Raw genomic sequence first — 14,274 nt, 5'->3', positions numbered from 1 at the left:
TGGAGGATAGCTATGACAGTGGGAATAACTGAGACACGGCTGGAGGATAGCTATGACAGTGGGAATAACTGAGACACGGCTGGAGGATAGCTATGACAGTGGGAATAACTGAGACACGGCTGGAGGATAGCTATGACAGTGGGAATAACTGAGACACGGCTGGAGGATAGCTATGACAGTGGGAATAACTGAGACACGGCTGGAGGATAGCTATGACAGTGGGAATAACTGAGACACGGCTGGAGGATAGCTATGACAGTGGGAATAACTGAGACACGGCTGGAGGATAGCTATGACAGTGGGAATAACTGAGACACGGCTGGAGGATAGCTATGACAGTGGGAATAACTGAGACACGGCTGGAGGATAGCTATGACAGTGGGAATAACTGAGACACGGCTGGAGGATAGCTATGACAGTGGGAATAACTGAGACACGGCTGGAGGATAGCTATGACAGTGGGAATAACTGAGACACGGCTGGAGGATAGCTATGACAGTGGGAATAACTGAGACACGGCTGGAGGATAGCTATGACAGTGGGAATAACAGACACGGCTGGATGATAGCTATGACAGTGGGAATAACTGAGACACGGCTGGAGGATGGCTATGACAGTGGGAATAACTGAGACACGGCTGGAGGATAGCTGTGACTGGGCTGTTAATGTACAGGGTTACAGTCAAAGGAGCACCAAAACCAGACAGAGGGAGGGGGGGGGGGGGGGGTTCTCCTTTATGTAAAGTCCTGTCTAAAGCCCACAGTCCGAGAAGATATAAGTGAGGGACATGAACATGTGGAGTCACTGTGGGTAGAGATACATGGCGCTAAAAACAACAATAAATTACTAATAGGAGTTTACTATAAACCACCTAATATACCGGAGTCCACAGAAAATCTACTACTAAACGAGATAGACGAGGCGGCAAATCATAATGAGGTGGTTGTTATGGGGACTTCAACTACCCAGATATAGACTGGGAAACTGAAAGCTGTATATCTCAGAAAGGTTCTTGGCAATAACCAAAGACAATTACCTTTCCCAACTGGTTCAGGACCCGACTAGAGGGACGGCCATACTGGACTTAGTACTAACCAATAGACCTGACAGAACAACAGACGTGCAGGTCGGGGGACACCGGGGAAATAGTGACCAGAAAGTAATAACCTTCCAATTATCATTCAAAAGAGCGTTTCTACAGGGAGGAACAAAAATACCAAACTTCAAAAAAAGCACAATCTGACCAACTAAGAGAGGCCATAGGCCTAACTAACTGGGAAAAAGTCCTCAAAAATAAAAACAGTCACAAAATGAGATTTTTTTTAAAAAAATCCTAAAATCTCAATGTGAGAGGTACTAAATGGCTTAATGTACCATAATGTGCCTAAACCTCAATCAATTGCCTTGAAACTTTGCACATCCTAAGTTCCCAGCTTCCCAAACCTATCCTGGAGGTTTTATGGATTTTGGCTACCCACAAGGCAAATGAGGGACATTAAGCTTGTTTTTGGGGAGCTTAACGTACATAAAACAACTTAGACGTTAACAGATTTCCCCCAAAATTCACATAATATAAGACTCTCTATTTAAATAAATCCTGAAAAAAAAAAATCTGTGCTTTTAGTAAAAACATAGCCCTTGTTTTCTGTCAACGTTACCTTCATATTGCAATAACTCAGTTTGCATGAAGACTATTATTTATTAAACGGTATAAACCAAAAGTGAGTGCGGTCTCGCGTTCCACCCCACTGACAAAGCCGGACAGAAGTGACATTTCAGAACCGGACAGCTGACAAAGCGTTGGGATGCTTGACCCGGTGGCGGTCACACATTCCACCGCGGGATTACATGACATGTGTGACCACGTCCAGTCCAGGAATAAAATGGTTTAATGTGAATAACTTTTGGTATGTTTTATCAAATAACCCCAAATCTTCAGAATATGTTGGCATAGAGAGAGTCTAGTAGGGTGGAAGTTTGGGGGAAATCGGTTGTTGTTTTTTGTACGTTAAGCCCCAAAAAACAATCTTAATGTCCCTCATTTGCCTTTTGAGTGGCCAAAATCCATGAAACTTCCAGGATAGGTTTGGGAAGCGGAGATCTTAGGTTGTACAAAGTTTCAAGGCAATTGATTGAGGTTTAGGCCTCATGCACACGGCCGTTGTTTGGGTCCGCATCCAAGTGCCGTTTTGGCGGCTTGAATGCGGACCCATTCACTTCAATGGGGCCGCAAAAGATGCAGACAGCACTTTGTGTGCTATCCGCATCCGTTGCTCCGTTCTGTGGCCCCGCCCAAAAAATAGAACCTGTCCTATTCTTGTCCGCGCTTTGCATTTATATTGAAGGCTGTCCATGTCATTCCGCAAATTGCGGAACCTGCACGGACGCCATCCGTGTTTTGCGGACCGCAAAATACACCACGGTCGTGTGCATGAGGCCTTAGGCACATTATGGTACATTAAGCCATTTTCACATTAAATGTTTTAGGATGTCCCTACCAGCGCCATACATGTACGGCGCTGCAGCAATGTGCGTGCATGGAACCCACTCACACGTGCAGCGGGCATCATGGCCGACAGATCTCTGCTGTTTTACACAGCAGAGACCTGCAGCTAAAAACCGTGACCGGCAATAATGCTGATTGCGGTAATTAAATGCATTTTAGATGCCGTGATAAAGTGAGATCATGACACCTAAATGCACAAAAATCCGAAAGCTTGCGCTTCCGGGCTTACCGATGCTCCGTGTGGCCAATTTGCGCATCTGTAGTTGGGCTGAGCCTTGCTGATAAGGCTGAAAGTGTTCATGCTGCAATTCTTATTTTTGCCACCAGATGGCAGGCCAGGATAAGAAATGAGCAAAGTTGACTGTTAATGGCAAATATAAAATCCCTGATAAACCAAAATAAAAAAATATAATTAAAAAACTCGTATATGAGGCACAAAATTATCACAAAAAAATGTTTAAAAATATATAAAAGTTTAAATCACCCTCCTTTCCATAAAAGGAAAAAATAAATACCAATATATATAAACATCATGTGTATCACCGTGACTGAAAACGCCCATACTATTAAAATAGAAAAAAAATTCCAATACGGCGAATGGCGTAACGGAAAAAAGGGTCAAAATGGCCGATTTGCCATTTTTTCATTGCTTCTCTTACCCAAAGAAATGTAATAAAATGTGATTGAAAAGTCACACACACTCCAAAATGGTATCAATAAAAAGTACAGATTGTCCCGCAAAAAATTGAGCCCCTAAATAGCTCAGTAGACGTAAGTATAAAAACATTATGGGGGTCAGAATATGGCGATATAAAAATCTCAAAGTTTACATTTATTTTTACACTATTTAGACATGAAGAACCTCTACATATGGGGTATCATTGTAATCGTACCGACCCGGAGAGTGAAGGGAATGGGTCAGTTTGGCTGTAAACAAAACGCTGTGGGAACGAAACCTTTAAAAAAAAAAATCTAATTCCACCCCAATTGGACAGTATACTGTGTGTGTGTGTGTGTGTATATATACTACAGAGGACAGTATACTGTATATACACACTACAGAGGACAGTATACGGTATATATACTACAGAGGACAGTATACTGTGTATATATATTACAGAGGACAGTATACTGTGTATATATATATATATATATGTATATACTACAGAGGACAGTATACGGTATATATACTACAGAGGACAGTATACTGTGTATATATATTAGAGGACAGTATACGGTATATATACTACAGAGGACAGTATACTGTGTATATATACTACAGAGGGCAGTATACTGTGTGTATGTGTATATATATATATATATATATATATATATATATACTACAGAGGACAGTATACTGTGTGTATATATATGTATATACTACAGAGGACAGTATACTGTGTGTATATATAGTGTATATACTACAGAGGACAGTATACTGTGTGTATGTATGTATGTATGTATATATATATATATATACTACAGAGGACAGTATACTGTATGTATGTATATATATATATACTACAGAGGACAGTATACTGTATATACACTACAGAGGACAGTATACTGTGTATACACTACAGAGGACAGTATACTGTGTATATATATTCTATAGTAGGACACACCTGCATTCAGATACACATGGAAGCAAGACTGTAATATCAGTAAACGTTTATTAAAACTGTAATGAAGAAAGATAAAAGATCCCCCTTTAAAAATATTAACAAGACAACATTGTGTAGCGTAATTGCATAGGTTGTGTACCCTCTGTAGCTAATTGGATACAAATCTCACTTTTAATAACATGACCAGTTATGCTGGTATTGATGGTACTGGGGCTGTGTAGCGTCGGCACCACACACGTGTAGACTGTGGACGGAGATTAAGTAGCGAGGAGCTTGCGGTATATATGCGATTCCCCTGTGCACAATAACCACTGAGTGCCCATCACCTCTTGTATATGCTGTAAACAAGGTTTGTATGTGGAGTTGTACCTTTGCACATATAAACTGTCAGCAATGGTAAATACTTGATTATAATACTGACATAAATAGTGCTCATCACTATAATACTTCTACCACTGTAGGATTGTGATATACGTAGTGTAGCCCATCTACGGCACTCAGACTTCTTTGTCCTAGGCGATGCTAGTTTTTGTTGTGTCTGTATATTGTCCTCATTTGTTTCCTCTCCAGATTTCAATAGAAAAGCATGAAAAAAATATATAAAAGATGAATATATATATCTCCCTTACTTGTGCAATATTAAGCCATTGTTACGTTGGTCTCAAATGTCCTTATACAACTCTTGAAGATACGCAACATCAAGGTATATTTTCTTACTGGTGCAGCCGTTGTTATAATCACTATTGTTTATAGACGTGACGAGAATTATCTGAGCTTGTATCACTTTATATTTGGTTTACTCACTGTGTAGCAGGTATTCGCTGAGAACGCCGCACATACCGTGGCGGCCCACGTGTTGCTGAGATGGCAGTCCAGTCTTAGGTGGCTTCTCTAGTGAGTATATCTTTTATCGGATCTAGGAACCTTCGGTGGATAGACAGCGGTTATGCCGATTTGATAGGCAGCGGTTATGCCGATTTGATAGGCAGCGGTTATGCCGATTTACACTGCATTACTTAAGTCAGCGTCCCACGTTTCTGATTTTAGATCGGCGTTCCACGTGTCTGCTGGATTACCGATCCTTTTCCCCGTTGGTTCTTTAGATTTTACTAAAGCTCTCCAGAATTTTATGTCTGTTTATTAATGTCACTTTGAGAAATCTTTACCATACGCGTTTCGGAGTTTACTACGACTCCTTCCTCAGTGGTCATCATTCTCATGGATATTATCGGTTTAAATACTTTGCCGGCGTTTGCCCCAATTCGATCGTTCTGTGCTGCATCGAATATATGGATTGAATCTTTATTCCATTTTGAACCTTAAGGCTACTTTCACACTTGCGCTTGAACGGATCCGATCATATTAATGCAGTCAGAGGCTCCGTTCAGTACGGATCCGTCTGCATTAATAACTTAGAAAAAATTCTAAGTGTGAAAGTAGCCTGAGCGGATCCGTTCAGACTTTCAATGTAAAGTCAATGGGGGACGGATCCGCTTGAAGATTGAGCCATATGGTGTCATCTTCAAGCGGATCCGTTCCCATTGACTTACATTGTAAGTCTGAACGGATCCGCACGGCCAGGCGGACAGCTGAACGCTGCAAGCAGCTGAACGCCGCCAGACTGATGCAGTCTGAGCGGATCCGCTCCATTCAGACTGCATCAGGGCTGGACAGAGGCGTTCGGGGCCGCTCGTGAGCTCCTTCCAACGGAGCTCACGAGCGGACACCCAAACGCTAGTGTGAAAGTAGCCTAATAGAGTTATAATGATTTTGTGCTCAAGGTCAATATGGGAGGAATGAAAAACATAGCGTGAAAGTGAATTATCTATGTATCGCATCCATCAAATACAGAACTTAATCTTATATTCATACCGCTCATTTCTGTTGCGGTATGGATGCGGTATTGGTGCGTGTTTCCTGCCAATTCATTATCTATTGATATATTACCCCTATCTTAAATATACAGATCTAGAGCACCTATTGTGTGTATCCCCAATGATTACTCATGCAATTTTTAATTTTTATTTTTTTATATGCATTATTTATTTTATTTTTAGATCCATACTTCCCCATTGTCTCATCCAGGGGACCTCCGACAGCAAGATCTTCCCTCAAAACGATTGGTCCCACTCCCTACTCATAGTAATTATTCATTTAAAAGCTTTCACTCGTGATTAATATTCGCACTATATTTAATTCCTATTGTGTCTCGGATATTAAGAGTCTTATTGTATCTTCTCTTTTATGTAGTACACCTATAACCATGAAGTTTTTTTTGATGATCATGAGGATTTTTTAGCAGTAAGGGTTTTCTTTGATGATGATCTCAAGGGGGGGGGGCGGGTGTTCTCCATCCTGGAGAGACCCAGACAAAATTCATAACTGCCGGGTCTCCCGTCGATGGAGGACCCCTCCCTTCGTCTATAGCAATCCAAAAAGCTCAATTTCGGCATTAAGCCCTGCTGGTAGATGGGTATTGAATTCAAATATATTCTTTGACTCTAGTCTAGACATTTTTCTTATATGATCTCCACTCCTCCAGTCTACATAGTAACATAGTACATAAGGCCGAAAAAGGTCTCTGTCCATCCAGTTCGGCCTGTCCTCCTGCAAGTTGATCCAGAGGAAGGCAAAAAAAAAAAAAAAAACTGTGAGGTAGAAGCCAATTTTCCCCACTTTAGAGGAATAAAAAATTCCTTCCCGACTCCAATCAGACATCAGAATAACTCCCTGGATCAGCGACCCCTCTCTAGTAGCTATAGCCTGTAATATTATTACACTCCAGAAATACATCCAGGCCCCTCCTGAACTCTTATAGTGAACTCACCATCACCACCTCCTCAGGCAGAGAGCTCCATAGTCTCACTGCTCTTACAGTAAAGAGTCCATAGTCTCACTGCTCTTACAGTAAAGAGTCCATAGTCTCACTGCTCTTACAGTAAAGAGTCCATAGTCTCACTGCTCTTACAGTAAAGAGTCCATGGTCTCACTGATCTTACAGTAAAGAGTCCATGGTCTCACTGCTCTTACAGTAAAGAGTCCATAGTCTCACTGCTCTTACAGTACAGAGTCCACGGTCTCACTGCTCTTACAGTACAGAGTCCACGGTCTCACTGCTCTTACAGTATAGAGTCCACGGTCTCACTGCTCTTACAGTACAGAGTCCACGGTCTCACTGCTCTTACAGTACAGAGTCCACGGTCTCACTGCTCTTACAGTACAGAGTCCACGGTCTCACTGCTCTTACAGTACAGAGTCCACGGTCTCACTGCTCTTACAGTACAGAGTCCACGGTCTCACTGCTCTTACAGTATAGAGTCCACGGTCTCACTGCTCTTACAGTAAAGAGTCCATAGTCTCACCGCTCTTACAGTATAGAGTCCATAGTCTCACTGCTCTTACCATAGAGTCCATAGTCTCACTGCTCTTACAGTACAGAGTCCACGGTCTCACTGCTCTTACAGTATAGAGTCCATAGTCTCACTGCTCTTACAGTATAGAGTCCATAGTCTCACTGCTCTTACAGTATAGAGTCCATAGTCTCACTGCTCTTACAGTAAAGAGTCCATAGTCTCACTGCTCTTACAGTAAAGAGTCCATAGTCTCACTGCTCTTACAGTATAGAGTCCATAGTCTCACTGCTCTTACAGTATAGAGTCCATAGTCTCACTGCTCTTACAGTATAGAGTCCATAGTCTCACTGATCTTACAGTATAGAGTCCATAGTCTCACTGCTCTTACAGTATAGAGTCCATAGTCTCACTGCTCTTACAGTAAAGAGTCCATAGTCTCACTGCTCTTACAGTAAAGAGTCCATAGTCTCACTGCTCTTACAGTAAAGAGTCCATAGTCTCACTGCTCTTACAGTAAAGAGTCCATAGTCTCACTGTTCCTACAGTATAGAGTCCATAGTCTCACTGCTCTTACAGTATAGAGTCCATAGTCTCACTGCTCTTACAGTAAAGAGTCCATAGTCTCACTGCTCTTACCGTAAAGAATCCATAGTCTCGCTGCTCTTACCGTAAAGAATCCATAGTCTCGCTGCTCTTACAGTAAAGAGTCCATAGTCTCGCTGCTCTTACAGTAAAGAGTCCATAGTCTCGCCGCTCTTACAGTAAAGAGTCCATAGTCTCGCCGCTCTTACAGTAAAGAGTCCATAGTCTCGCCGCTCTTACAGTAAAGAGTCCATAGTCTCGCCGCTCTTACAGTAAAGAGTCCATAGTCTCGCCGCTCTTACAGTAAAGAGTCCATAGTCTCGCCGCTCTTACAGTAAAGAGTCCATAGTCTCGCCGCTCTTACAGTAAAGAGTCCATAGTCTCGCCGCTCTTACAGTAAAGAGTCCATAGTCTCGCCGCTCTTACAGTAAAGAGTCCATAGTCTCGCCGCTCTTACAGTAAAGAATCCTCTTCTATGTTTGTGTACAAGCCTTCTTTCCTCCAGACACAGAGGATGTCCCCTCGTCACAGTCCTGGGGATAAATAGATGATGGGAGTGATCTCTGTACTGACCCCTGATATATTTATACATAGTTATTAGATCTCCCCTCAGTCGTCTTTTTTCTAAAGTGAATAACCCTAATGTTGATAATCTTTCAGGGTACTGTAGTTGCCCCATTCCAGTTATTACTTTAGTTGCCCTCCTCTGGACCCTCTCCAGCTCTGCTATGTCTGCCTTGTTTACAGGAGCCCAGAACTGTACACAGTCCTCCATGTGCGGTCTGACTAGTGATCTGTAAAGTAGCAGGACTATGTTCTTATCACCGGCATCTATGCCCCTTTTGATGCAACCCATTATCTTATTGGCCTTGGCAGCAGCCGCCTGACACTGGTTTCAACAGCTTAGTTTGCGGTTTATTGAAATTCCTAGGTCCTTTTCCATGTCAGTGATACCCAGTGTTTTACCATTTAGTATGTACGGGTGACTTGCATTATTCCTTCCCATGTGCATAACCTTACATTTGTCAGTGTTAAACCTCATCTGCCACTTATCTGCCCAAGCCTCCAATCTATCCAGATCCATCTGTAGCAGTATACTGTCCTCTGTAGTGTGTATATACAGTATACCGTCCTCTGTAGTATATATACAGTATACTGTCCTCTGTAGTGTGTATGTATGTATGTATGTATGTATGTGTATATATATATATATATATATACATATACACCGAATGAAGAGGCAGCACTTCCAGTTATTGGTGATAGGGTGACGACCCCAAACTTTATTCCCAGCAACGTTTTGGCCTTCTCACTGAGGCCTTTGTCAAGCCTCAGTGAGAAGGCCGAAACGTTGCTGGGAATAAAGTTTGGGGTCGTCACCCTATCACCAATAACTGGAAGTGCTGCCTCTTCATTCGGTGAATATATATGTTGGAGGATAAGCCAGCCTCTCTGAGGAATATTGCACCCAGTGCACAACGTCTGACTGTGCTGCTGCATCATCTGTGGTATTATATATATATATATATATATATATATATATATATATATATATATATATATTATACTGTCCTCTGTAGTATATTTACAGTATACTGTCCTCTGTAGTGTATATATACAGTATACTGTCCTCTGTAGTATATATACACAGTATACAGTCCTCTGTAGTATATATACAGTATACTGTCCTCTGTAGTGTATATATACAGTATACTGTCCTCTGTAGTGTATATACACAGTATACAGTCCTCTGTAGTATATATACAGTATACTGTCCTCTGTAGTGTGTGTGTGTGTATATATATATATATATATATATATACAGTATACTGTCCTCTGTAGTATATATACAGTATACTGTCCTCTGTAGTATGTATACTGTCCTCTGTAGTATGTATACTGTCCTCTGTAGTATGTATACTGTCCTCTGTAGTATGTATACTGTCCTCTGTAGTGTATATACAGTATACTGTCCTCTGTAGTGTATACACAGTATACTGTCCTCTGTAGTGTATACACAGTATACTGTCCTCTGTAGTATGTATACACAGTATACTGTCCTCTGTAGTGTGTATACAGTATACTGTCCTCTGTAGTGTATATACAGTATACTGTCCTCTTGCGTGTTAATTACTTTACACAGTTTAGTGTCATCTGCGAAAATTGATGTTTTACTGTGCAAGCCTTCTACAAGATCATTAATAAATATATTAAAGAGAATAGGGCCCAATACTGACCCCTGAGGTACCCCACTAGTGACGGTGACCCCTCCAGCACTGACCCCTGTGGTACCCCACTAGTGACGGTGACCCCTCCAGCACTGACCCCCTGTGGTACCCCACTAGTGACGGTGACCCCTCCAGCACTGACCCCCTGTGGTACCCCACTAGTGACGGTGACCCCTCCAGCACTGACCCCTGTGGTACCCCACTAGTGACTGTGACCCCTCCAGCACTGACCCCTGTGGTACCCCACTAGTGACTGTGACCCCTCCAGCACTGACCCCTGTGGTACCCCACTAGTGACGGTGACCCCTCCAGCACTGACCCCTGTGGTACCCCACTAGTGACGGTGACCCCTCCAGTACTGACCCCTGTGGTACCCCACTAGTGACGGTGACCCCTCCAGCACTGACCCCTGTGGTACCCCACTAGTGACAGTGACCCAATCTGAGTGTGTACCATTAATACCCACCCTCTGTTTTCTATCCCTCAGCCAGTTACTTACCCACATACAGACGTTTTCTCCCAGTCCGAGCATTCTCATTTTATATACTAACCTTCTATGTGGTACAGAGTCAGATGCTTTGGAGAAGTCCAGATACACGACATCCATTGATTCGCCGCTGTCAAGTCTAGAACTTACCTCTTAATAGAAACTGATTAAATTAGTCTGACATGACCGATCCCTCATGAAGCCGTGCTGATATGGCGGTATTTGCTTGTTTTCATTGAGATCCTCCAAGATAGCATCTCTCAGAAAACCTTCAAACAGTTTACCCACAACAGATGTTACACTTACCGGCCTATAGTTTGCAGACTCTGTTTTTGGACCCTTTTTGGATATTGGCGCCACATTTGCTATGCGCCAATCCTGTGGAACACTCCCTGTCAGTATAGAGTCTGCAAATATCAGACATAAGGGTCTGGCTATGACGTTACTTAATTCTCTGAGGATACAGGGGTGTATGCCATCTGGTCCCAGCGATTTGTCTATTTTAATCTTTAAGTCGCGGTTGTACTTCTTCTTGGGTCAGACAGGACACTTTGAATGGGGAATTTTTTTTTTTTACATTCTGCATTTTATCTGACAGTTTATTTTCCTCAGTGAATACAGTGGAGAAAAAAATATGTAACAGCTTTGCTTTCTCCTCGTCGCTCTCTGCGACTCCCCCCTCATCACTCTGTAGAGGCCGACACCTTCAGATTTATACTTTTTAACATTTATATCATTGAAGAACATTTTAGGGTTAGTTTTACTCTCTTTTGCAATTAATCTCTCGGTCTCTAGTTTCGCCACTTTTGTTTTTTACATATTCTATTTTTTTTTTTCATTTTTTTCCTACTGTATGTTGGTAAGTATTGGTTGTAGATTTTACCGAAATGGTTTTCCTTAGAAATGAGGTGGATTTGCATCCTATACATTTTCCACATCCATGAAAACCCGTAAGGCCTACCCATTTTTTTTGAATGGATGTTGTGATTTGCTTGCTTTTTTAGTAATAGATGGGGCTACTATTAAACCCAAATTTGGTGCCTTAGTAAAGGAAATTTATGGAAAGTGGGGTATTAGATGCCCTATCGCCTTATTTTGGACTATATAGTGCCAGTGTTTTTTAATTATATATCTAACCTTTTTATATTGTGCATTAAAAGGTAATATTAGCCTCATATTGTCCCATTGTTGGTTTTGGTGTTTTAGTCTTAGTGTAAAAAAAGGACTCGTGGTTCACCTGGCGAACTGTATTCAGTGCCGTCTCCAATGTTTCTGCTGGGTATTGTTTTTTAAGAAATTGATCTTTTAGTTGTGTGGCCTCCTCCTCAAATTTCTCTGATTTGGAACAATTCCTCTTAATGCGTCAGAATTGTCCAGATGGTATGTTTAACAACCATTGGGGTAAATGGCAACTATTATACAGTATGGAGCTGCTTTCAGATGTTGGCTTGTGATAGGTATTACATATCAGTTTATTATTTTCTACCCTAATTTGTAGGTCCAAAAATTCCATTGCTGTTTAACTGAACGTAGTTGAAGGTTGTATATATTTTTATTGATTTCTTCCAATAATATATCTAAGGACTTTTGGTCATTCCTCCACACGAACAAAACGTCATCGATGTAAAGTTGTAAACTCATGGAGACAGAAAAGTGACATAAAATTCTGGAGCGCTTCAGTAAAATTTTAAGAACCAACGGGGAAAAGGATCGGTAATCCAGCAGACACGTGGAACGCCAATCTAAATCAGAAACGTGGGACGCTGACTCAAGTAATGCAGTGTAAATCGGCATAACCGCTGCCTATCAAATCGGCATAACCGCTGTCTATCCACCGAAGGTTCCTAGATCCGATAAAAGCCATCTCGGCAACACGTGGGCCGCCACAGTATGTGCGGCGTTCTCAGCGAATACCTGCTACACAGTGAGTAAACCAAATATAAAGTGATACAAGCTCAGATAATTCTCGTCACGTCTATAAACAATAGTGATTATAAGAACGGCTGCACCAGTAAGAAAATATACCTTGATGTTGCGTATCTTCAAGAGTTATATAAGGACATTTGAGACCAACGTAACAATGGCTTAATATTGCACAAGTAAGGGATATATATATATATTCATCTTTTATATATTTTTATAATATTTTTTTTCATGCTTTTCTATTGAAATCTGGAGAGGAAACAAATGAGGACAATATACAGACACAACAAGAACTAGCATCGCCTCGGACAAAGAAGTCTGAGTGCCGTAGATGGGCTACACTACGTATATCACAATCCTACAGTGGTAGAAGTATTATAGTGATGAGCACTATTTATGTCAGTATTATAATCAAGTATTTACCATTGCTGACAGTTTATATGTGCAAAGGTACAACTCCACATACAAACCTTGTTTACAGCATATACAAGAGGTGATCGGCACTCAGTGGTTATTGTGCACAGGGGAATCGCATATATACCGCAAGCTCCTCGCTACTTAATCTCCGTCCACAGTCTACACGTGTGTGGTGCCGACGCTACACAGCCCCAGTACCATCAATACCAGCATAACTGGTCATGTTATTAAAAGTGAGATTTGTATCCAATTAGCTACAGAGGGTACACAACCTATGCAATTACGCTACACAATGTTGTCTTGTTAATATTTTTAAAGGGGGATCTTTTATCTTTCTTCATTACAGTTTTAATAAACGTTTACTGATATTACAGTCTTGCTTCCATGTGTATCTGAATGCAGGTGTGTCCTACTATAGAATATATATACACAGTATACTGTCCTCTGTAGTATATATACACAGTATACTGTCCTCTGTAGTATATACATATATATATATACACAGTATACTGCCCTCTGTAGTATATACATATATATATATATATATACACAGTATACTGTCCTTTGTAAAATATATATATATATATATATATATATATATATATATATATATATATATATATATATATATATCTTTTTTCGCTAAGACTGGGTGGATCTTTTCAGTAGGTGAGCCATCTCGAACTTATAACCTCCAGTATATGTATATATACTACAAAGGACAGTATACTGTATATATACTACAGAGGACAGTATACTGTATATATACTACAGAGGACAGTATACTGTATATATACTACAGAGGACAGTATACTGTATATATACACTCACCTAAAGAATTATTAGGAACACCTGTTCTATGTCTCATTAATGCGATTATCTAGTCAACCAATCACATGGCAGTTGCTTCGATGCATGTCGGGTTGTGGTCCTGGTCAAGACAATCTCCTGAACTCCAAACTGAATGTCAGAATGGGAAAGAAAGGTGGGCTACAACAGCAGAAGACCCCACCGGGTACCACTCATCTCCACTACAAATAGGAAAAAGAGGCTACAATTTGCACGAGCTCCACCAAAATTGGACTGTTGAAGACTGGAAAAATGTTGCCTGGTCTGATGAATTTCGATTTCTGTTGAGTTGAGACATTCAAAT

Source organism: Bufo gargarizans, chromosome 7 (genome assembly GCF_014858855.1).
Source record: "Bufo gargarizans isolate SCDJY-AF-19 chromosome 7, ASM1485885v1, whole genome shotgun sequence".
Classification (NCBI taxonomy): domain Eukaryota; kingdom Metazoa; phylum Chordata; class Amphibia; order Anura; family Bufonidae; genus Bufo; species Bufo gargarizans.
Note: the sequence above shows the minus strand (reverse complement) of the source record.